Source organism: Pseudophryne corroboree, chromosome 4, assembly GCF_028390025.1.
Source record: "Pseudophryne corroboree isolate aPseCor3 chromosome 4, aPseCor3.hap2, whole genome shotgun sequence".
Taxonomy (NCBI): domain Eukaryota; kingdom Metazoa; phylum Chordata; class Amphibia; order Anura; family Myobatrachidae; genus Pseudophryne; species Pseudophryne corroboree.
In genome coordinates, this window is record NC_086447.1 from 533,540,272 (window position 1) to 533,564,547 (window position 24,276).

The window sequence follows — 24,276 nt, forward strand, 5'->3', positions numbered from 1 at the left end:
CAGCCCTGTCCATTTCCTTTCAGAAACAATTGGCTGCCCTCCCTGAGGTTCAGACCTTTCTGAAGGGAGTTCTGCATATCCAACCTCCCTTTATGATGTCTACGGCGCATTGGGAACTTAACTTGGTATTGCAGTTTCTCCAGTCGGATTGATTTGAGCCTCTACAGGAGGTGGAGCTCAAGTTTCTTACGTGGAAAGCGGTCACTTTGTTGGCTTTAGCTTCGGCTAGGCGTGTCTCCGAGCTGGGGGGCTTTGTCATGCAAAAGCCCTTACTTGATCTTCCATAAGGATAGGGCTGAGCTCCGGACTCATCCGCAGTTCCTTCCAAAGGTTGTTTCAGCATTTCATATCAACCAACCTATCGTGGTGCCAGTGGCTACTGACTCCTCAATTACTTCAAAGTCCTTGGATGTCGTGAGGGCTCTGAAGATTTATGTGAAGAGAACATCTCGTCACAGGAAGTCGGACTCTCTATTTGTCCTGTACGATCCCGAAAAAATTGGGTGTCCTGCTACTAAGCAGTCTATTTCTCGCTGGATTAGGTTCACTATCCAGCACACCTATTCTACGGCGGGACTACCGTGTCCTAATTCGGTTAAGGCCCACTCTACTCGTAAGGTGGGGTCTTCCTGGGCGGCTGCTCAGGGTATCTCGGCGACTTGGTTGGGGTCGAACACGTTTGCAAGGTTCTACAAGTTCGATACTTTGGCCTCTGATGATCTGAAGTTCAGTCAATCAGCTCTGCAGGAGCCTCTGTGCTCTCCCTCCCGTTCTGGGAGCTTTGGTACATTTCCATGGTAATAATGTGGACCCCAGCATCCTCTAGGACTTTAGAGAAAATAGGATTTTGGTACATACCGGTAAATCCTTTTTTCGTAGTCTGTAGAGGATGCTGGGCGCCCGCCCAGCGCTTCGTTTTCCTGCTAATTGTTATTTGGTTCAGTACCACTTTGTTTAGTTGCATGCTGCATAGTTACTGGGTAAGTAACGTTTCAGCTGTTTGCTGATTAGTTCAAGCAAGTTGTCTTGACGTGCCTGTATGTGTGAGCTCGTATGAATCTCACCATTATCTGTGTTAAGTCCTTCTCTCGAAGTATGTCATCTCCTCAGGCACAGTTTCTAGACTGAGTCCGGTAGGAGGGGCATAGAGGGAGGAGCCAGCCCACACTCCTAAATTCTTAAAGTGCCAGTGGCTCCTGGTGGACCCCAGCATCCTCTACGGGACTAGGAGAAAAGGATTTACCGGTAGGTACCAAAATCCTATATTTCTGGCCACTCTTCCATAAAGCCTATGGAGTGTACGGCTTATTGTGTTCACATGCGCAGATATACCAGTCTCTGCTGTGGAACTCTGCAGCTCCTTCAGAGTTAACTTTGGTCTCTGTGCTGCCTCTCTGATTAATGCCCTCCTTGCCCGGGCTGTGAGTTTTAGTGGCTGTCCCTTTCTTGGCAGGTTTGTTGTGATACCATGTTCTTTCTATTTGAAGATGATGGATTTGATGGTGCTCCGGGGGATTATCAAAGATTTGGATATTTTTATTTATTTATTTTTTTATAACCCAACCCTGACTTGTACTTCTCAACAACTTTGTCCCTGACTTGTTTGAATAGCTCCTTGGTCTTCATAGTGTGATGCCTCTTGCTTAGTGGTGTTGCAGCCTCTGGGGCCTTTTAGAAAAGGTTTGTTTATGCTGACAGATCATGTGACACTTAGATTGCACACAGGTGGACTTCATTTAATTATGTGATTTCTGAAGGCAATTGGTTGCACCAGAACTTTTCAGGGGCTTCATCGCAAAGAGGGTGAATACATATGCACATGCCAATTTTCAGATTTTTATTTATAAAAAAATTTTATATAATTTTTTCTCATTTCACTTCACAAACTTTTAGACTGTTTTGTGCAGATCCATCACATAAAATTCAGATTTAAAAAAACATAAAAAAAATTACAGGTTGTAATGTAACAAAATAGGTAAAAAGCCAAGGAGGGTGAATACTTTACCAAGGCACTGTAAATGTTTTTTAAATGCATTTACTTTCACTTTTAAGCACCGTAAAATAATACATTAATAATTAACGACACAGCGGTTTGTTTATACCCAATATTTAAAAGGCAATAAACCAGATCATAGGCACCAGGTTTTGCTACACGATGCTTTATAAATAAACCCTACATAATTAGTCTACTAGCGAACATCTAACTTTGGTGGTATAAAAGGTAGCCTAGAGGTTTCTTTCTAACCCTGTAGCATACTTGCCTACCTGACCCTCTCCATGAGGGAGAAAATGCTCTGTTCCTGGACTTTCCTGGTAATGTATGATTGCCATCACCTGTGGTGAAACGCCTTTCTTATCAATTAACTAGTTCACCACAGGTGATGGCAATCATACATTACCAGGAAAGAGCAGGAACAGAGCATTTTCTCCCTCATGGAGAGGGTCAGGTAGGCAAGTATGCCCTGTAGGTGTATGATACTTTCGCTATTTGAGCTGCATAAAATGCAACAAGTTATTAAGGGCAATTATGCAAAGCAGGGGTTGGCAACATTTTTCTCTTTGTGTGCAAGACGTTCAATATTATGGTGCATACACACTTGCTGATAAAATGAACAACGTCACTCATTTTCTCCCTTCATGAGCGATGTCATTCACTTTCTCTGCAAGTGTGTATGCTGGCGACTATGGCCGATGCGTGGCATCATGGGTCGTTAACAGCCCTGGGTGTCGGCAGTACATGCATGCTCTATCTGGACTGTCGTCTAGGAGCTGCCTGCATGGTCCAGCCGCTGCGTGACGTCACTGAATTGTCATATCGAGCAGTGTGTACGCGCGGCCGCGGGAGGGGAAACACTAGACGACGTTGCTCATAGAGCAGCTCAAAAAGCCAAAAATGTTTACATAGTGCCACCACCATTACAACATATAAAAGCCTTTATAAAAGTAATAGACTGGTACTAAAAAGTTATTAGTGTCTTCCATTTCCCTCTCCTCCCTTTTTTGAAGCTAGAGATGAGCAGCACAGGGAACTGACCTGCAGATGCCACTGAAAATATTTAGTATCACTTAGAGGGCAGAGCAAGGCGTTTACCCGCAGAGGACTGTAACCCCTAAGAGAAAGGCTCAGAGTGGAAGCTGTGTGTGTGTCCTGCAACTGTGGGGGCCAGAGAATACATAGTTGGAGATACCCCACGGCCGAATAAAGGGCTGTGATATAACGTGCAGGAGGCAGATGGGAGAAGCTGCGAGAGAATGTACATAATAAAGAGAAAATCCTTTTTGTTTACAGCCAATAAAGAAAGTGTTAAGTGACCTAGGTGCCAAAGGGTATGAGCCATTAGGTCGACCACACTTAGGTGTCATTCCATATCAAATCAACTAAAAAATTTTTTACTGACCCTCTCCGATTTTTATGAAATTTGGTGTACCAGTAGGATGGTGGGAAAAACTAATCTACACCAAATTTCAACATTATAGGTTGGATATTTTTGGAGGTGGAGCCATTTAAAAATGACCAAAATAAGCAATTTTACTGCCGCTGGGCTCTTTTCGTTTGCCTGTAACTTAAGTTCTAATTAAGACAGAGAGATAAAGTTAGTGTCATTTTGAAGCTTATGACTAGATATTTTTACTTCAATTTTAATTTAGCAAGGTAGTACTAAAAAAAGTTTAATAACCTTTGACCTCAATTTTTTAAAAAAAGGAATTTTTTTGTTTTACATTTTTCTTTAAAAATAAAAATGCCCTTATACCTCTTCTAAATGTGTACCAAATTTATTTTTGGGACTACTATAGGATGTTGAGCTAATTTGTTTTTGTTTACCAGCAGTAATTTAAAATGGTAATTAAATACCAGTAGGTTAATTTTAATAATAAATGGTAATGCAGTTATGCATACAATATAATATAAACATGTTTCATAGATTGTTATAGGTTAAAGGGTAAACGAACAGAAAATATAAAATGTGTTGCTAGAGTTGGCAACTTTAAAAATTAGATTAGAATCAAAACCGAAACCAAAACGTTAAAGACAACACTGCTTGTAGTTGTGTAATAACAGTGTTATAGGCTGTGGTTCCAAAATGAGTCATTCAGAATGGAAGCGTAAAGGCCAGTATTCAGGGCCCGATGCGGGAGAGATGTGTGCTGAGCGAACCGCTTAGCACACATCTCTCCCGGCGCTCAGCACAGCACGATCTGTGCTGAGCGTGCGGGGGGAGACGGGGGGGGGGGGCGCTCATTTCACCTAGCGGGTGAAGTGAGCGACCCGCTAGATTGGCCTGCATGCAGGCCAATCTAGCACCAGCGATAGCGCTGCGTGGCGCTGCGCATGGCTATCGCTGTTAGGGCTACACACGGAGTGACCTTGCTGAAAATCTAAGCAATCTAGTCAGATTGCTTAGATTATTGCTCCATGTATACCCCCCCTTAAGTTTATATGTTGTAATCCATTTGGGAGAGCAAATCATTCTTCATAAAAGAAAAACTTACGACCAGTTTTGAAGTGGATGTGTGATAAGCTTCCTGATTCAGGAATTACGTTGGGAAGCAAAATTTGTGACCAGTGTAGGAAGAAAATTGCATCATTATCAGTTAATGCATCTGATTCCAGTGAAGAACTGGATGTAGTTCAACCTGGACCTAGTTGTCAACAAGAAGACTCAGACAGGGACATTGAATATGAGAATGATGAAGTAGTAACATCCTTTAATAAAAGCTTGGAAGCAATTGGCGAGTCCCCTGTTAGGAATAAACTAAAACAACAATATCCAAAAGGAAAAGCTTCAAAAGATTTGCACTGCTGTGAAAAGGAAATTATTAAAATTAGATACAGATGACTGCAATGATTCAGAATTGCAGTCTGCAGAATCAGAAATTATTAGTCAGTTGAAAGACAAATTTCAATTATCCACAAATAGAAGTGAAAAAGTGCAAATCCTGACTGTGCTTCCAAAAAGTTAGAGTATTAAAAAAGTGGAGGAAGAGTTTGGTGCATCCAATTTTAGGGTTCGTGTAGCTAAAAAGCTTGTTAAAGAGAAAGGTATACTTTCCACACCTAATCCAAAACCAGGGAAGGTGCTGACAGAAGAAACTGCAAATGTCAGAAACTTTTATGAATCTGATGATATAAGTCGCATCATGCCCGGAAAGAAAGACTTTGTTTCTGTAAAAATGCGAGCTGGAAAAAGAGTTCATGCTCAGAAACGGTTGGTTTTAAGCAATTTAAAACAGGCGTATACCTTGTTTAAAGAAAAGTTTCCGCTACAACGTCTAGGGTTTTCAAAGTTTGCAGAACTTCACCCCAAACACTGCACTTTAGCTGGAGGAAGTGGTACACATTCAATGTTTGTCTGCACCATCCACCAGAATGTCAAACTCATGATATTAGGTGCAAAGATTTCTAAAAGGAAGAGATCCCATTGAAATAGTATAAGGATTGTTTGGCGATGATAATATGCAATCCTCCTCAGCCAGCATGCTACCTTAATGAGTGTAATGAATGTGAAGATGCCAACCGCCTCAAACATTTTAAGGAACAGTTGAGGCAGTTAATGGATGACAGCATGATGGATAATATTTCTTACAAACAATGGGTCTCTGTTGACCGTTCTAATCTTGAGACAGTTACGCATTCATCTGATGACTTTGTGGATGCTTTTTGTGACAAGTTACAAATACTGCTGCGCCATCCCTTCATTGCCAGACAACAGTTGTCTTTTCAAGCAGACCTTAAATTAAGTTTGCAACCAGGGGAGTTTTTGGTAATCTGCGACTTTGCAGAGAACTATTCGTTTGTACTGCAAGACGAAGTGCAAGGTTTCCACTGGAATAACGCAAAAGCAACTCTTTATCCTTGTGTAGCATACTTCATAGATGAGGCAGGGAGTCTAAAGCATGTCAGCTTTGTTATTATATCAGGCAGCCTTCACCATGACACTGCTGCAGTTCATTTATTCCAGAGGTTACTCATAAATTTTCTTAAGGAAAAGTATCCTATCGTTACAAAGATCATTTATTTCTCAGATGGAGCTGCCTCTCAGTATAAAAATCGAAAGAATTTCATTAATCTTTGCTGTCACGAGCAAGACTTTGGAATTCCAGCCGAGTGGCACTTTTCAGCCACCTCCCATGGAAAAGGGGCATGTGATGGAGTTGGTGGCACTGTGAAAAGATTAGCTGCACGAGCCAGTCTCGAAAGGCCGTACGATCAACAAATAATGGCACCTCGACAATTGTTTGATTGGGCCGTTGAGAATGTTCCAGCTGTCTCTTTCAAGTACGCCAGTTCAGCTGACCACGAGGCAGAAGAGAAGTTCCTGGAAGCTCGATTTGAGCAATCCCGCACAATTGCTGGAACCCAGAAACTACATTCCTTTATTCCATTATCAGCAACTACTCTGTCAACTAAAGTTTATTCCTACTCTACATCTTCAAAAGTGGAACGAGTTTGTTTACTGGAGGACGAAGTAGAATTTAAAGACATTAAATGATCTGTCACTTGTGTCTATGATGCAGAGTGGTGGGTAGCATATGTTCTTGATGTAGATGAAAAGTACGAATTAGTAAAGATCAGCTTTCTCCACCCACAAGGACCATCCCCATCATACAAATACCCAGGGAAACCCAACATTCTTCTAGTTGATCGTTGTGATATACTAACAACAGTAGACCCAATGACTACAACAGGACGTGTGTACACCATTACAGAAAGAGAAACTCTGTCTGCAACTTCAAAACTAAACTCATGGAAAGCATGAACAAAACCTGGTCTGTTATGTATATTAAGGTTATATTGCTGTTTTTCAAAACTTTATAATACACTGTCTGCAAGTGAGAATTTTGTATAATTTAGCTGCCTGCTTGTCAGTAAATTATCGCATTATCCCATGGGAGTCCCAAAGTGAAATTTGGTACATGTTTAAATAAAATATGGGCGAACTCATAAAAAAAAAAAAAAATTATAAAAAAAAATTATAAAAAATATATATCCCTATTTTTAAAAATTGAGGTCAAAGGTCATGGTCAAAGGTTATTAAACTTTTTTTAGTACTACATTACTAAATTAAAATTGAAGTGAAAAGATCTAGCCATAAGCTTCAAAATGACACTAATTTCATCTCTGTCTTAACTAGAACTCAAGTTACAGGCAAACAAAAAGACCCCCGCAGCAGTAAAATTGCATATTTTGGTCATTTTTAAATGACTCCATCTCCAAAAATATCCAACCTATGATGTTGAAATTTGGTGTAAATTAGTTTCTCGTCAGACCTAACAAGCACAGCAAATTTCATTGAAATCGGTGATGGTCATGAAAATGGCTGTGTTGATTTGGTCGACATGGTCAATAGGTCGACATGTACTAGGTCGACATGGCAAAAGGTCGACATGCAGTTTTTACTGTTTTTGGTGTCATTTTCTTCGTAAAGTGACGGGGAACCCCAATTCGTGCACCGCAAAGAAGCTAAGTGCGTCAGTGTGGGCGCCCTGTGGAACCCAGTGTACCTCGCAGAAGAGATTTAACAAAGTTAAGTTTTTATCATAAATCTCCTTTTCTGCAGCAGTGTACAATGGGTTCCACAGGGATAACATCGGGGATGTCCTAAAGCAGTTCCTCATGGGAGGGTACGCACTGTAGCGGGCACAAGAATCGGGCGTCCAAAGGAGCCATCCTGGGAGGTTGGAAGTATCGAAGGCATAGAACTTTATGAACGTGTTCACTGAGGACCACGTAGCCGCCTTGCACAATTGTTCAAGGCTCGCACCACGGCGAGCTGCCCAAGAAGGTCCAACAGATCGAGTGGAATGGGCTTTGATGGTAGCAAGAGCTGGAAGACCAGCCTGTACATAAGCTTGTGTAATCACCATTCTAATACATCTGGCCAGGGTCTTCCTATTCGCAGGCCAGCCATGTTTGAAAACCAAAAAGTACAAAGAGAGAATCAGACTTCCTAACGGAGGCTGTTCTCTTCACATAGATACGGAGAGCACGTACCACATCCAAAGACCGCTCTTTGGAGGACAATTCAGGAGAGATAAAGGCTGGAACCACAATCTCTTGGTTAAGGTGGAAAGAATACACCACCTTAGGTAGATAACCAGGGCGCATCCTAAGAACCACCCGGTCACGGTGAAAAATCAGAAAGGGTGTCCGACAGGATAAAGGCACCCAAGTCTGAAACCCGTCTAGCAGAGGCAATAGCCAGCAGAAACAAGACCTTAAGAGTAAGCAACTTAAGGTCCACAGATTCAAGAGGTTCAAACGGAGACTCTTACAAGGCCTCCAGAACCACCGACAAATCCCAAGGAGCCACAGGTGAGACATAGGGAGGAGGAATCCGTAAAACACCCTCAGTGAATGTATGAACATCAGGCATAGTCGCAATTTTTCTCTGAAACCATAACAACAAGGCCGAAATATGAACCTTGAGGGAGGCCAGACGAAGGCCTAAGTCCAGGCCCTGTTGCAGGAAAGCCAAAAGCTTGGCCGTACTAAACTTATAAGCGACATGACTGTTAGATGCGCACCAAGCAAAGTAAGAATTCCAGACCCTATGATAAATCCAAGCAGGAGCCGGTTTACGGGCCTGCAACATAGTTTGAATGACCACCTCAGAAAAACCTTTGGCCCTCAGAACTGAAGCTTCAAGAGCCACGCCGTCAAAGCCAGCCGGGCCAAATCCAGGTATACACAAGGGCCCTGAACGAGGAGGTCTGGACGTTGCGGAAGCAGAAGAGAATGCTCTACCAAGAGACCCTGTAAGTAGAACCAATGCCATCTGGGCCACGCTGGAGCGATCAGGAGTAGGATTCCTCCTTCTTGCTTGAACTTCCTTATTACTCTGGGCAACACCGGAGGGAACACGTACGGCATCCGAAAGTTCCACGGAATTCCCAGTTCGTCCACGAACGCCACTTGAGGATCCCTTGTCCTTGCTCCGAAGACCGGAACTTTGTGATTGTGTCGAGACGCCATGAGGTCTACGTCTGGTAGGCTCCACTTGTCCACTAGTAGCTGAAATACTTCTGGATGGAGGCTCCACTCTCCGGCGTGATCGTCCTGACAACTGAGGAAGTCCGCTTCCCAGTTGAGGACTCCCGGAATGAACACAGCCGAGATGGCTGGCAGATGGCGTTCCGCCAACTGAAGAATCCTGGACACTTCCATCACTGCCATGCGGCTTCAAGTGCCGCCATGATGATTTATGTACGCCACTGTGGTGGCGTTGTCCGACTGTACTTGAACAGGCCTGTTCTGTACGAGATGCTGGGCCAGGTTCAGAGCATTGAACACCACCCGCAATTCCAGAATGTTTATCGGGAGGAGAGACTCCTCCCTGGTCCACCGATCCTGAAGAGAGTGTTGCTCCCACACCATGCCCCAACCCCGCAGATTGGCATCCGTCACCAGAAGGACCTAGTTGGAGATCCAGAAGGGACGACCCCTGCTCAATTGATGGTCCTGTAGCCACCACCTCAGTGACAGACGAACCTCCGGAGACAAGGAGATCATGTGAGACCTGATCCGGTGAAGCAGTCTGTCCCACTTGGCAAGAATCAGCTTCTGCAGAGAGTGGGAATGAAATTGATTGTACTCTACCATGTCGAAAGCAGACACCATGAGGCCTAGTACTTGCATCACTGAGTGTATCGATGCTCGCGGGCGAGAGGGGAAACGTTGAATTCTCTCTCTGAAGGTTCAGGACCTTCTCCTGAGACAAAAACAACCGTTGGTTGTGAGTGTCCAACAATGCCCCAGGTGCACCATGCTCTGAGCAGGGACCAGGGAAGATTTCTTCCAGGTGATGAGCCACCCCTGGGCTAGCAGAATCTGGACCGTCAGATGCAGATGACAGAGGAGAATTTCTGGGGAATTTGCCAGGATCAGCAAGTCGTCCAGGTACGGTAGGATACCGACACCCTGACGGCGGAGTAGAGCCGTCATTACCGCCATGACCTTTGTGAATATTTGCGGTGCCGTGGTCAATCCAAAAGGTAAGGCACAAAATTGATAATGGAGGTTGCCAATAGCAAACCGCAGGTATTGCTGATGCGACATGGCAATAGGAATATGGAGGTAAGCATCCTGTATGTCCAGGGAGACCATATAGTCCCCAGGCTCCAAAGCCAGAACAATAGAGCGAAGAGTTTCCATACGAAACTTGGAGACCCTCACAAATTTGTTCAAGGACTTCAGGTTGAGAATGGGCCGGGAGAAACCATTCGGTTTCGGGACTAGAAACAGTGGTGAATAGTACCCCTTGCCTCTCTGAGCCAGAGGCACCGGCACTACCACTCCTGTATCCAGGAGGGACTGTACCACCAAATGGAGTTTTTGCCTTCACTTGATCCGAAGGGACGTTTGTCAGGCAAAAACGATGAGGGGTACAATTCTTGAAGGCTATGGCATATCCATGAGTGACGACTTCCCTTACCCAGGCGTCAGAAGTGGTCTTCAACCATACCTGGGTAAACCCTAGAAGTCGGCCTCCCACCCTGGGATTCCCTCAGGGGAAGGCCCGCCCCATCATGCAGTAGGCTTGTCTGATTTGGAAGCAGGCTGACGGGCAGCCCAGGCACATTTAGGTTTGGGCTTAGTGGTTTTGGAAGTGCGTGCCTGTTTCGGGTACGCCTGACTCTTTGCTTTACCTGGAGGTCAAAAAGAACGAAAGGAAGTACTCTTAACCTTCGGGACCGAAGGAGCAGTACTAGGTAGACACGCAGTCTTAGTTGAAGCTAAGTCAGCAACAATCTTGTTGAGATCCTCACCAAAAAGGATGTTTCACTTAAAAGGAAGCACCTCCAAGGTTTTCTTAGAGTCCAGATCCACAGACCAGGACAGTAACCAGAGAATCCAGCGGGCCAGAATGGACGTAGTAGAAGCCTTGGCCGCCAGAACACCGGCATCAGAATCCGCCTCCTTAATGTAATGAGAGGCTGTGACAATATACGAAAGACATTGGGGTAAATTTACTAAGATTCGTATTTTTCCGTTTCAGGTCAAAGTTCAATCACGAATGACATCGACAGTGTAAAATTGCAACTTTTTGAATTGATTACGTCTAATTTACTAAGCTGCCGTATTTAGCCTTTTCGGGTTTTCCGATGTCGATGTCATTCGTTTTTTTTTTCTGTTTTTTACGGCAGTGATTAGCAAAACACTGCCGACTTTTTTACAATGAATCTCGGCCGGATCTGTGTGATCCGTGCTGGGGTTCATTTTTTTTTTAAATTAAACACTGTAAAATCCAAAAAAAAATTTGCGTGGGGTCCCCTCTCCTAAGCATAACCAGCCTCGGGCTCTTTGAGCCGATCCTGGTTGCAAAAATATGGGGAAAAAATGACAGGGGTTCCCCCATATTTAAGCAACCAGCATCGGGTTCTGCGCCTGGTCCTGGTTCCAAAAATACGGGGGACAAAAAGAGTAGGGGTCCCCCGTATTTCTAAAACCAGCACCGGGCTCCACTAGCTGGACAGATAATGCCACAGCCGGGGGTCACTTTGATATAGTGCCCTGCGGCCGTGGCATCAAAAATCCAACTAGTCACCCCTGGCCGGGGTACCCTGGGGGAGTGGGGACCCCTTCAATCAAGGGGTCCCCCCCCCAGCCACCCAAGGGCCAGGGGTGAAGCCCGAGGCTGTCCCCCCCCATCCAATGGGCTGCGGATGGGGAGGCTGATAGCCTTTTGTGATAATGAAAAGATATTGTTTTTAGTAGCAGTACTACAAGGCCCAGCAAGCCTCCCCCGCATGCTGGTACTTGGAGAACCACAAGTACCAGCATGCGGCGGAAAAACGGGCCTGCTGGTACCTGTAGTACTACTACTAAAAAAATACCCCAAAAAAGACAAGACACACACACCGTGAAAGTAAAGATTTATTACATACATGCACACAAACATACATACATACTTACCTTATGTTCACACGAGGGTCTGTCCTCTTCTCCAGTAGAATCCAAGGGGTACCTGTTGAATAAATTCTACTCACCAGATCCCGGGTCCCAGGGTCCTCAGGGCAACCATTTGTAATCCAGGTACTTCAATAAAATAACAAAACGGAAAGCCGAGCCACGAACTGAAAGGGGCCCCATGTTTTCACATGGGACTCCTTTCCCCGAATGCCAGAAACCCACTCTGACTTCTGTCTAAGTGGGTTTCTTCAGCCAATCAGGGAGCGCTACGTTGTAGCACCCTCCTGATCGGCTGTGTGCTCCTGTACTGTCTGACAGGCGGCACACGGCAGTGTTACAATGTAGCGCCTATGCGCTCCATTGTAACCAATGGTGGGAACTTTCTGCCCTGCGGTTGACCTAAAGTGACGTCACCGCTGAGCAGAAAGTTCCCACCATTGGTTACAATGGAGCGCATAGGCGCTACATTGTAACACTGCCGTGTGCCGCCTGTCAGACAGTACAGGAGCACACAGCCGATCAGGAGGGTGCTACAACGTAGCGCTCCCTGATTGCTGAAGAAACCCACTTAGACAGAAGTCAGAGTGGGTTTCTGGCATTCGGGGAAAGGAGTCCCATGTGAAAACATGGGGCCCCTTTCAGTTCGTGGCTCGGCTTTCCGTTTTGTTATTTTATTGAAGTACCTGGATTACAAATGGTTGCCCTGAGGACCCTGGGACCCGGGATCTGGTGAGTAGAATTTATTCAACAGGTACCCCTTGGATTCTACTGGAGAAGAGGACAGACCCTCGTGTGAACATAAGGTAAGTATGTATGTATGTTTGTGTGCATGTATGTAATAAATCTTTACTTTCACGGTGTGTGTGTCTTGTCTTTTTTGGGGTATTTTTTTAGTAGTAGTACTACAGGTACCAGCGGGCCCGTTTTTCCGCCGCATGCTGGTACTTGTGGTTCTCCAAGTACCAGCATGCGGGGGAGGCTTGCTGGGCCTTGTAGTACTGCTACTAAAAACAATATCTTTTCATTATCACAAAAGGCTATCAGCCTCCCCATCCGCAGCCCATTGGATGGGGGGGGGGGACAGCCTCGGGCTTCACCCCTGGCCCTTGGGTGGCTGGGGGGGGGGACCCCTTGATTGAAGGGGTCCCCACTCCCCCAGGGTACCCCGGCCAGGGGTGACTAGTTGGATTTTTGATGCCACGGCCGCAGGGCACTATATCAAAGTGACCCCCGGCTGTGGCATTATCTGTCCAGCTAGTGGAGCCCGGTGCTGGTTTTAGAAATACGGGGGACCCCTACTCTTTTTGTCCCCCGTATTTTTGGAACCAGGACCAGGCGCAGAGCCCGATGCTGGTTGCTTAAATATGGGGGAACCCCTGTCATTTTTCCCCCCATATTTCTGCAACCAGGATCGGCTCAAAGAGCCCGAGGCTGGTTATGCTTAGGAGGGGGGACCCCACGCAATTTTTTTCGAGAAAATAATCACTTTCCCACCCCTTCCCACTGATATACATGCACGGATCTCATGGATCCGTGCATGCCTATCCAATCACGAATAAAAAAAAGCAGGTCTGTTTTTTTTAAGCACTTTTTTACGAGTTGTAATTTTTCACGGCAGTGTTTTTTTTTTTTTTGCTTTGCACTTCTTAGTAAATGACCGAGATTCATACTTAAACAGCCGCGTTTTGACCGATGGTGTATTCATTCGTGATTTTTTTCCTAGGACTTCCAAATATTACGAATGCCCTCATCACTGCCGTGATTTGAGTTTAGTAAATTACCGAGATGACACTTTGATGAAAAAACGGCATCTCGGTCAAAATCGGGACCTTAGTAAATTTACCCCATTGTCTAGCACTATCAGAAAAATTGGACGGCAGCTCTGCTTCCACCTCCTGAGCCCATGATTCAATAGCTGCTGCAGCCCAAGTAGCCGCAATAGTGGGCCGATGCACAGCTCCCACAAAGGTATAAATAGCTTTCAAGCAACCCTCCACACACTTATCCGTCGGTTCCTTCAGAGAGGTAACGGTAGTTACAGGCAGAGCAGAGGACACCACCAGCCGAGCTACTTGCGAATCCACCAGCGGTGGTGTTTCTCAATTTTTACTCAACTCCGCAGCGAGGGGATAGCGAGAAAGCATCTTTTCGTGAGATGTGAATTTCTTTCCTGGAATTTCCCAGGATTCCTGACGTATGTTAACTAAATGGTCAGAATCAGGTAAAACTAATTTCTCATACGTCCTAGAGGATCCTGGGGTCCACTTTAGTACCATGGGGTATAGACGGTTCCGCAGTAGCCATGGGCACTTTAAGACTTTTCAAGGGTGTGAACTGGCTCCTCCCTCTATGCCCCTCCTCCAGACCTCAGTTTAGAAAATGTGCCCAGGCAGACTGGATGCACTCCAGGGGAGCTCTACTGACTTTCTCTGAAAAGACTTATGTTAGGTTTTTTATTTTCAGGGATAACTGCTGGCAACGGTCTCCCTGCTTCGTGGGACTTAGGGGGCAGAAGTAGGAACCAACTTCCTGAATAGTTTCATGGCTCTGCTTCTGGCTGACATGACACCATTAGCTCCTGAAGGATCCTGAACGCTAGCTGCGGCTATGTGCTCACTCCCACAGCACACCGTCACCCCCCTTGCAGAGCCAGAAGTCAGAAGACAGGTGAGTATTAGAAGAAAGGATCTTCAATCAAAGTGACGGCTAAAGGTACCGCGCGGCTGGCGGGAGCGCAGCGAGCCATGTTGACCACACATACACAGGCACTGCAGAGTGCGGGGCGCCCTGGGCAGCATGAAACCTATTGAAACTGGCATAAATAAGGGGCATAAGTTGCTGAGGCACAGTCCTACACCCGCCAGTATAAAAAAATTACCTCATAAAAGTGGAGGAGAATCGCGCCATTGAGGGGGCGGAGCTTCCTCCTCAGTCAGCCAGCACACTGCTCAGCGCCATTTTCTCTTCTTCCAGGCTACAGAGAAGAACGCTGGTCCTCCTCCACTGCTGAACAAGTATCAGGGTGCAAAACAGGGGGGGGGGGGGGGGGGGGGCCCACAGTGAATTTGGTGCTATATAATTGTGTGATTAACATTATAAAAGCGCTGCATGTCAGTGGGCATTTTGTGTTCACAGACATAGGGGTATATGCAATTCACGGCGAATCGCGGCAAATTATCGCCGTTTTTAAATTCGACACAATTCGACAGGTGAATTCCGGCAGGTGGCTGCTGGAATTCACCATATTCAATGCAAAACGGATTCGACAGACCCGCGGGCGAAAATCGGCCGATTTGGCGGATTTTGCAGCGATTTTAAAAAACGGGAAAAACCCGGAAAAAAAAATGGCGTGGGGTCCCCCCTCCAAAGCATAACCAGCCTCGGGCTCTTCGAGCTGGTCCTGGTTCTAAAAATGCGGGGAAAAAATTGACAGGGGATCCCCCGTATTTTTAAAACCAGCACCGGGCTCTGCGCCTGGTGCTGGTGCCAAAAATACGGGGGACAAAACGAGCAGGGGTCCCCCGTATTTTTCACACCAGCATCGGGCTCCACTAGCTGGACAGATAATGCCACAGCCGGGGGTCACTTTTATGCCGTGCCCTGCGGCCGTGGCATTAAATATCCAACTAGTCACCCCTGGGGGAGTGGGGACCCCTACAATCAAGGGGTCTTCCCCCCCCCAGCCACCCAAGGGCCAGGGGTGAAGCCCGAGGCTGTCGTCCCCCCCCATCCAATGGGCTGCGGATGGGGGGGCTGATAGCCTTTTGTGATAATAAAAAGATATTGTTTTTTCCAGTAGTACTACAAGTCCCAGCAAGCCTCCCCCGCAAGCTGGTACTTGGAGAACCACAAGTACCAGCATGCGGGAGAAAACGGGCCCGCTGGTACCTGTAGTACTACTGGAAAAAAAATACCCAAATAAAAACAGTACACAGACACCTTGATAGTAAAACTTTATTACACACTACCGACACACACATACTTACCTATGTTGACACGCCGACTGCCACGGTCTCTGACGATCCGAGGGTACCTGTGAAAAAATTATACTCACCTTCCAGCGTCCAGAGGTACATCCACGTCCAGATATAAATCCACGTACTTGTTAAAAAAACAAACCGAACACCCGCTCCATACCGGACTAAAAGGGGTCCCATGCTTTCACATCAGACCCCTTTCTCCCGAATGCCGGGACATCACGTGACTCCTGTCACTGAAGTCCCTTCAGCCAATCAGGAAGCGCTACTTCCGTGGCGCTCACCTGATTGGCTGTGCGCTGTCTGTGCTGTGACAGCGCATCGCAAAGCCGCTCCATTAGTTTCAATGGTGGGAACTTAGCGGCTAGCGCACAGCCAATCAGGTGAGCGCAACGAAATTGCGCTTCCTGATTGGCTTTAGAGACCTTTGTGTGACAGCTGTCACTGACAGGTCTCATTCGTGGAAAGGGGTCTCGTGTCAGCATGGGACCCCTTTCAGTCCGGTGGCCCGTGTGTTCGTTTTCTTTTTTTGCCAAGTACGTGGATGTATCTCTGGACCATGGCTGAGGTGAGTATATTGATCTTTTATTTTCAGGTATCCGTGGATTCTACATGGAGAAGAGGACCGATGTCGGCGTGTGAACATAGGTAAGTATGTGTGTGTCGACGTATGAAATAAAGTTTTACTGTCACGGTGTGTGTGTCCTGTTTTTATTTGGGTATTTTTTTCCCAGTAGTACTACAGGTACCAGCGGGCCCGTTTTTCTCCCGCATGCTGGTACTTGTGGTTCTCCAAGTACCAGCTTGCGGGGGAGGCTTGCTGGGACTTGTAGTACTGCTGGAAAAAACAATATTCTTTTCATTATCACAAAAGGCTATCAGCCCCCCCATCCGCAGCCCATTGGATGGGGGGGGACAGCCTCGGGCTTCACCCCTGGCCCTTGGGTGGCTGGGGGGGGGGGACCCCTTGATTGAAGGGGTCCCCACTCCCCCAGGGTACCCCGGCCAGGGGTGACTAGTTGGATATTTAATGCCACGGCCGCAGGGCACGGCATAAAAGTGACCCCCGGCTGTGGCATTATCTGTCCAGCTAGTGGAGCCCGATGCTGGTGTGAAAAATACGGGGGACCCCTGCTCGTTTTGTCCCCCGTATTTTTTGCACCAGCACCAGGCGCAGAGCCCGGTGCTGGTTTTAAAAATACGGGGGATCCCCTGTCAATTTTTTCCCCGCATTTTTAGAACCAGGACCAGCTCGAAGAGCCCGAGGCTGGTTATGCTTTGGAGGGGGGACCCCACGCCATTTTTTTAAAGGATTTTACCGTTCCAGCAATAAAAAAAAAAAAAATATTTTAAAAAATATATAAATAATATTTGTGCCTCCAAAAAAAAAAAAAAAGTACCTAATCCCTTCTAATATAAATAGATATGCTATTCCTAAAAAAAAAAAACACCCAAAAAAACATGTTTAAATTTTTTTTTATTGTTTTCACCCTCCAAAGTGTGGCGGATTGAAAATGACGAATTTGCTGTCTAAAAGCACTGCTGTCGAATTTCCAAACTTGAATTGAATATGCTTTGGTCGAATTGCAGCACTTGTATCATTGCAGAAAAGTCGAATTTGCAAAAATTCGAATTTCAAAAAGTCGAATTTTGAAAGTCCGTTTTTTGGTCGGAAAGCACTGAATTGCATAGGCGAATTTTTTTTTTGGGCGAAAATGACCCGAAATTCGACAATTTCGGGAATTCGACCGCAATTGCATATACCCCATTGTGTTACTGGCACTGGGTTGTGAACTGGCAAATCCTATCTGTGTCCTTCTGACAGATTTTACTGTGGGTCTGTCCCCTATAAGTCCTGGAGTGTCTGTGGTGTGGTTGTGCACGTGTGTGACATGTCTGAGGCAGGGAGCTCTTCCCCTGAGGGAGCCATTTTAGGGACACAGAGCTGTGGTGGTGCTGCCGGCACACCGCGAGCCTGAATGGGTGAAAGAATTACGTGATAGTGTGAATCATATCAGTAAGAGATTGGATAAGTCTGAGTCTCATGCAGAAAGCTGGAGAAAATCAGTGGAAGATGTGATTTTTCATAGTCCTGCTTTTTCATTCATAGGCGACCCCTCTGGGTCACATAAGAGACCATTTGCACAAATAGTACATACTGATACCGACACAGACTGATTCCTGTGTCGACGATAGTGATTCCAGGGGGATAGATCCTAAATTGGCAAACAGCATTCAATATATGATTGTTGCTATAAAGGAAGTTTTGGAAGTTACGGAAGCCCCTCCTGTACCTCAGGAGAAGGCTTATTTTTATAAAGAAAGGAAAACTAATGTAACTTTCCCTCCTTCTCATGAGCTAAATACCTTGTTTGAGGGAGTTTGGGTAAACCGTGAAAAGAAATTTCAAGATTCCCAAAAGGATTCAGGTTGCTTATCCTTTCCCGGCAGAGGACAGGAAAAGGTGGGAGTCACCCCCCATATTAGACAGTGCCCTGTCAAGGTTAACTAAAAAGGTGATTCTCCCTGCATCTGGGACAGCTTCACTGAAGGAGCCGGTAGACCGCAAGTTGGAGACTACGTTAAAATCTCTTTATGTGGCCAATGGTACATTGCTCAGGCCAACCATTGCTTGCGCATGGGTGAGTAGGGCTATCGAAAAATGGTCAGATAACCGGTCATCGGAAATTGACACTATAGATAGAGACAAGATACTCCTAACGTTAGGTCATATCAAAGACGCTGCTGCATACATGCTAGAAGGCATGAAAGATATTGGACTCTTGGGCTCAAAAGCCGCTACCATGTTAGTATCAGCTCGGAGGGCGTTGTGGATTCGCCAGTGGAATGCTGATGCAGATTCAAAAAGAAATATGGAGGCTCTCCCGTATAAAGGTGAGGCCTTGTTTGGAGATGGGCTGGATGCATTAGTCTCTGCGGCTACCTCAGGTAAGTCGACATTAATGCCTTATGCTCCTGCACCGGCGAAAAAAACACATCACTCTCAGATGCAGTCCTTTCAGCCCAACACATCCCCCTTCTTTGCAGGTAGAGGAAGGGGAAAAGGGAAAAAAATCTGCAGCATCTCCAGGATCACAGGAGCAGAAATAAACCCCTGCTTCTGCCAAATCTGCAGCATGATGCTGGGGCTCCCTTGCGGGATTCCGCTCGTGTGGGAGCACATCTGGCTTCAATCTGGCCTGGACCCATGGGTCTTACAAATATCGTCCCATGGATACAAACTGGAGTTTCAAGACGTCCCCCCATCCTGATTTTTCAAATCGACCTTGCCAGCTTCTCTTCCAGAAAGAGAGGCAGTAACAACGGCAATTCAAAAATTATGTCAGGATCAAGTCATTGTCCTGGTACCCTTGTCACAGCAAGCAGAAGGGTTTTATTCAAGCCTCTTCGCACTTCCGAAGCCGGACGGATCGGTCAGACCAATTTTAAACCTGAAAAATCTGAATCTCTACCTGAAAAGGTTCAAGTTCAAGATGGAATCTCTGAGGGCAGTGATTTCCAGTCTGGAGGAGGGTGACTTCATGGTCTCAGTAGACATAAAGGATGCTTACTTGCATGTCCCCATTTATCCTCCTCACCAAGCTTATCGAAGAGATGCCCCCTCACCGATACCTCAAATCGGCCCTGCCAGCTTCCCCCTTAGAGAGAGGGAAATAGTGTTAGCTGCAATTCACAAATTGTATCTTCAACGGGTGGTGGTCAAGGTTCCCCTCCTTCAACAAGGAAAGGTTTATTATTCGACCATGTTTGTGGTACCGAAACCGGACGGTTCGGTCAGACCCATATTAAATTTAAAATCCCTGAACATATACCTGAAAAGGTTCAAGTTCAAGATGGAATCGCTCAGAGCGGTCATCGCAAGCCTGGAAGGGGGGGATTTTATGGTGTCTCTGGACATAAAGGATGCATACCTTCATGTCCCCATTTATCCACCTCATCAGGCGTACCTCAGATTCGCAGTACAGGATTGCCATTACCAGTTCCAGACGTTGCCGTTCGGACTCTCCACGGCACCGAAGGTATTCACCAAAGGTGATGGCAGAGATGATGGTCCTCCTTCGACAACAAGGAGTCAATGTAATTCCTTACCTGGATGATCTCCTGATAAAAGCGAGATCCAGGGAACGGTTGGTGCGGAACATTGCACTCTCCCTATCAGTACTGCAACAACACGGTTGGATCATGAATTTTCCGAAGTCGCAGTTGGAACTGACGACAAGATTGTCCTTTTTAGGGATGATACTGGACACAGAAGTACAGAAAGTATTTATTTCGGTAGAAAAGGCTCTGGAAATCCAGAGAATGGTCAAACAAATTTTGAAACCAACAAGAGTGTCGATCCATCAATGCATTCGGTTGTTGGGGAAGATGGTAGCGGCCCACGAGGCCATACAGTTTGGCCGATTCCGTGCCAGAGAATTTCAGTGGGACCTGTTGGACAAGTGGTCCGGATTCCACCTACACATGCACCGGAAGATAATCCTGTTCTCCAAAGCCAGGATTTCGCTCCTGTGGTGGCTACACAGTTCTCACCTACTAGAGGGATGCAGGTTTGGGATTCAGGACTGAGTCCTGGTAACCGTGTATGCAAGTCTCCGAGGTAGAGGAGCAGTCACACAGGGGGAAAGCTTCCAAGGAAAATGGTCAAGTCAGGAAGCCTGCCTTCACATAAACGTTCTGGAATTAAGAGCCATTTACAACGGCCTACTACAAGCGGTACATCTTCTTCAAGATCAACCCGTGCAGATCCAGTCGGACAATGTAACAGCTGTCGCGTACATAAACCGGCAAGGTGGAACAAAAAGCAGAGCGGCAATGGCAGAGGTGACATAGATCCTCCTCCTGGGCAGAAAGACATGCAAGAGCTCTGTCAGCAATTTTCATTCCGGGAGTGGACAACTGGGAAGCAGACTTCCTCAGCAGACACGATCTCCATCCAGGAGAGTGGGGTCTCCACCAAGAAGTCTTCGCAGAGGTGGCAAGTCTTGGGGAGTTCCTCAAGTAGACATGATGGCATCTCGTCTCAACAAGAAGCTTCAGAGATATTGTTCCAGGTCAAGAGACCCTCAAGCAATAGCAGTGGATGCACTGGTGACCCAGTGGGTGTTTCGGTCGGTATATGTCTTCCCTCCACTTCCACTGATTCCAAAAGTTCTAAAAATCATAAGAACAAGAGTTTGAGCAATCTTTATTGCCCCAGACTGGCCAAGGAGGGCTTGGTATCCAGATCTTCAGGAGTTGCTCATAGAAGATCCTCGGCCTCTTCCTCCTCGCGAGGACCTGCTGCAGCAGGGGCTGTGCGCGTATCAAGACTTACCGCTGCTACGTTTGATGGCATGGCTGTTGAGCGCAGGATCCTAGCCCGAAAGGGTATTCCCAAGGAAGTCATCCCCACTCTTATTCAGGCCAGGAAAGGAGTAACGTCTAAACATTACCATCGTATTTGGAGAAAATATGTGTCTTGGTGTGAATCCAAGAAGGCTCCTACGGAAGAGTTTGAGTTAGGACGTTTTCTCCATTTTCTGCAGGCTGGTGTGGATGCGGGCCTTAGACTGGGTTCAATCAAGGTCCAGATTTCGGCCTTATCAGTTTTCTTTCAAAAACAATTGGCCTCCCTTCCAGAAGTTCAGACGTTCGTGAAAGGGGTTCTGCACATCCAGCCTCCATTTGTGCCTCCTGTGGCACCATGGGACCTTAATGTGGTGTTGCAGTTCCTTCAATCGAGTTGGTTTGAACCTCTACAGGAGATAGAGTTGAAGTTTCTCACTTGGAAAGTGGTGATGCTTTTGGCCTTGGCATCCGCAAGGCGGGTGTCTGAGTTGGGGGCCTTGTCTCACAAGAGCCCTTACCTGATCTTCCATGAAGATAGGGCAGAGTTAAGAACTCGTCAACAATTTCTTCCAAAGGTGGTTTCGTCTTTCCACATAAACCAACCTATTGTGGTGCCAGTAGCTACTGACACTTTCAGTGAGTCAAAGTCTCTTGATGTGGTTAGAGCTTTGAAGATTTATGTCGCAAGAACAGCTCGGATAAGGAAAACGGAGGCTCTGTTTGTCCTGTATGCTCCCAACAAGATTGGGTGTCCTGCTTTTAAGCAGACTATTGCGCGCTGGATCAGAGGAACGATTCAGCATGCTCATTCCACGGCAGGATTGCCTGTACTGAAGTCAGTAAATGCCCATTCTACTAGAAAGATGGGCTCATCCTGGGCAGCTGCCCGGGGCGTCTCGGCTTTACAACTTTGCCGAGCAGCTACTTGGTCAGGGTCAAACACGTTTGCTAAGTTTTACAAGTTTGACACCTTGGCCGATGAGGACCTCAAGTTTGGTCAATCGGTGCTGCAGGGTCATCCGCACTCTCCTGCCCGTACTGGAGCTTTGGTATAACCCCATGGTACTGAAGTGGACCCCAGCATCCTCTAGGACGTATGAGAAAATAGGATTTTAATACCTACCAGTAAATCCTTTTCTCCTAACCTGTAGAGGATGCTGGGCACCCGACCCAGTGCGTACTTTACCTGCATTTGTTAATTTTGTAGTTAAAATAAGAATTTACTTACCGATAATTCTATTTCTCATAGTCCGTAGTGGATGCTGGGGACTCCGAAAGGACCATGGGTAATAGCGGCTCCGCAGGAGACTGGGCACAAAGTAAAAGCTTTAGGACTAGCTGGTGTGCACTGGCTCCTCCCACTATGACCCTCCTCCAAGCCTCAGTTAGGATACTGTGCCCGGACGAGCGTACACAATAAGGAAGGATTTTGAATCCCGGGTAAGACTCATACCAGCCACACCAATCACACCGTACAACTTGTGATCTGAACCCAGTTAACAGCATGATAACAGAAGGAGCCTCTGAAAAGATGGCTCACAACAACAATAACCCGATTTTTGTAACAATAACTATGTACAAGTAATGCAGACAATCCGCACTTGGGATGGGCGCCCAGCATCCACTACGGACTATGAGAAATAGAATTATCGGTAAGTAAATTCTTATTTTCTCTAACGTCCTAGTGGATGCTGGGGACTCCGAAAGGACCATGGGGATTATACCAAAGCTCCCAAACGGGCGGGAGAGTGCGGATGACTCTGCAGCACCGAATGAGAGAACTCCAGGTCCTCCTCAGCCAGGGTATCAAATTTGTAGAATTTAGCAAACGTGTTTGCCCCTGACCAAGTAGCTGCTCGGCAAAGTTGTAAAGCCGAGACCCCTCGGGCAGCCGCCCAAGATGAGCCCACTTTCCGTGTGGAATGGGCTTTTACAGATTTTGGCTGTGGCAGGCCTGCCACAGAATGTGCAAGCTGAATTGTACTACAAATCCAACGAGCAATCGTCTGCTTAGAAGCAGGAGCACCCAGCTTGCTGGGTGCATACAGGATAAACAGCGAATCAGATTTTCTGACTCCAGCCGTCCTGGAAACATATATTTTCAGGGCCCTGACTACGTCCAGCAACTTGGAATCCTCCAAGTCCCTAGTAGCCGCAGGCACCACAATAGGCTGGTTTAAGTGAAATGCTGAAACCACTGATAGTGTATGAGCTTCCTTTAAATGGCAAATATATATTGATTCAAGCTTTTTCACATTTAACAAAGATATTTACTGCTCCTCACTTCTTTAGGTTAGTGTTTCCTTAAGAAGCTTCACAGATATATTATAAGCAACATTGTATTTCAAAGCATGAATTACTCATTGTTATAACGCCAGATGTATTCCAAGGCCAGTCAAGCATATCGCCAAAAGTTCTGAACATTGGGGAGGATTTTGACCTGTCCTGACCTCCAGAAGGGATGTTCCGGGAAAGCTGATAATCGCAAAGCAATAAATATGTTTTAATTGCAATTTATAATATTGTTTGACAGATGACGTGTTTCAGTTTTCAAGACATACATGGTGTATGCTGATTGGCTAATTGTATTGGCACACATGAATCCTTTGTTCTTCTGCTATAAAAATAAAGCCATGATGGCCCCCTAACAGATCAACTATGAACTGCTTAGGTTACACAATGATCCTGTGTCACTTATTCATTCACTGATCTCCAACCGGTTGCTAAGGGAAACAGCATTCTGACTGATGACTGAAGAGAATTCATAATCAGACCTGAATAGGTTAACATACCCTATCATTTTTGGGGATCTCGTCCGGGATATTCCAGTATCTCCTCCACTGGCAATAAATCCTCTGATCTTTCAGGAACCGCTGATAACAAAAAAAATAAGAATTTACTTACCGATAATTCTATTTCTCGGAGTCCGTAGTGGATGCTGGGGTTCCTGAAAGGACCATGGGGAATAGCGGCTCCGCAGGAGACAGGGCACAAAAAAGTAAAGCTTTTACCAGATCAGGTGGTGTGCACTGGCTC

General features: G+C 46.2%; 1 protein-coding gene across 3 annotated transcripts in view; it reads right to left on the reverse strand.

The window, feature by feature from the left end:
- Positions 1 to 24,276, reverse strand: part of ECHDC1 (ethylmalonyl-CoA decarboxylase 1) — a 173,364-nt gene that overhangs the window by 92,471 nt on the left and 56,617 nt on the right. Inside the window, exon 2 of one of the 3 annotated variants that reach the window (XM_063917300.1) lies at positions 24,033 to 24,113. The exons of the other annotated variants lie outside the window; for them this stretch is intronic. The gene's annotated coding sequence lies outside the window, so the exon portion shown is untranslated. The remainder of the gene's footprint in view (positions 1 to 24,032; positions 24,114 to 24,276) is intronic. 3 annotated transcript variants of the gene reach the window in all.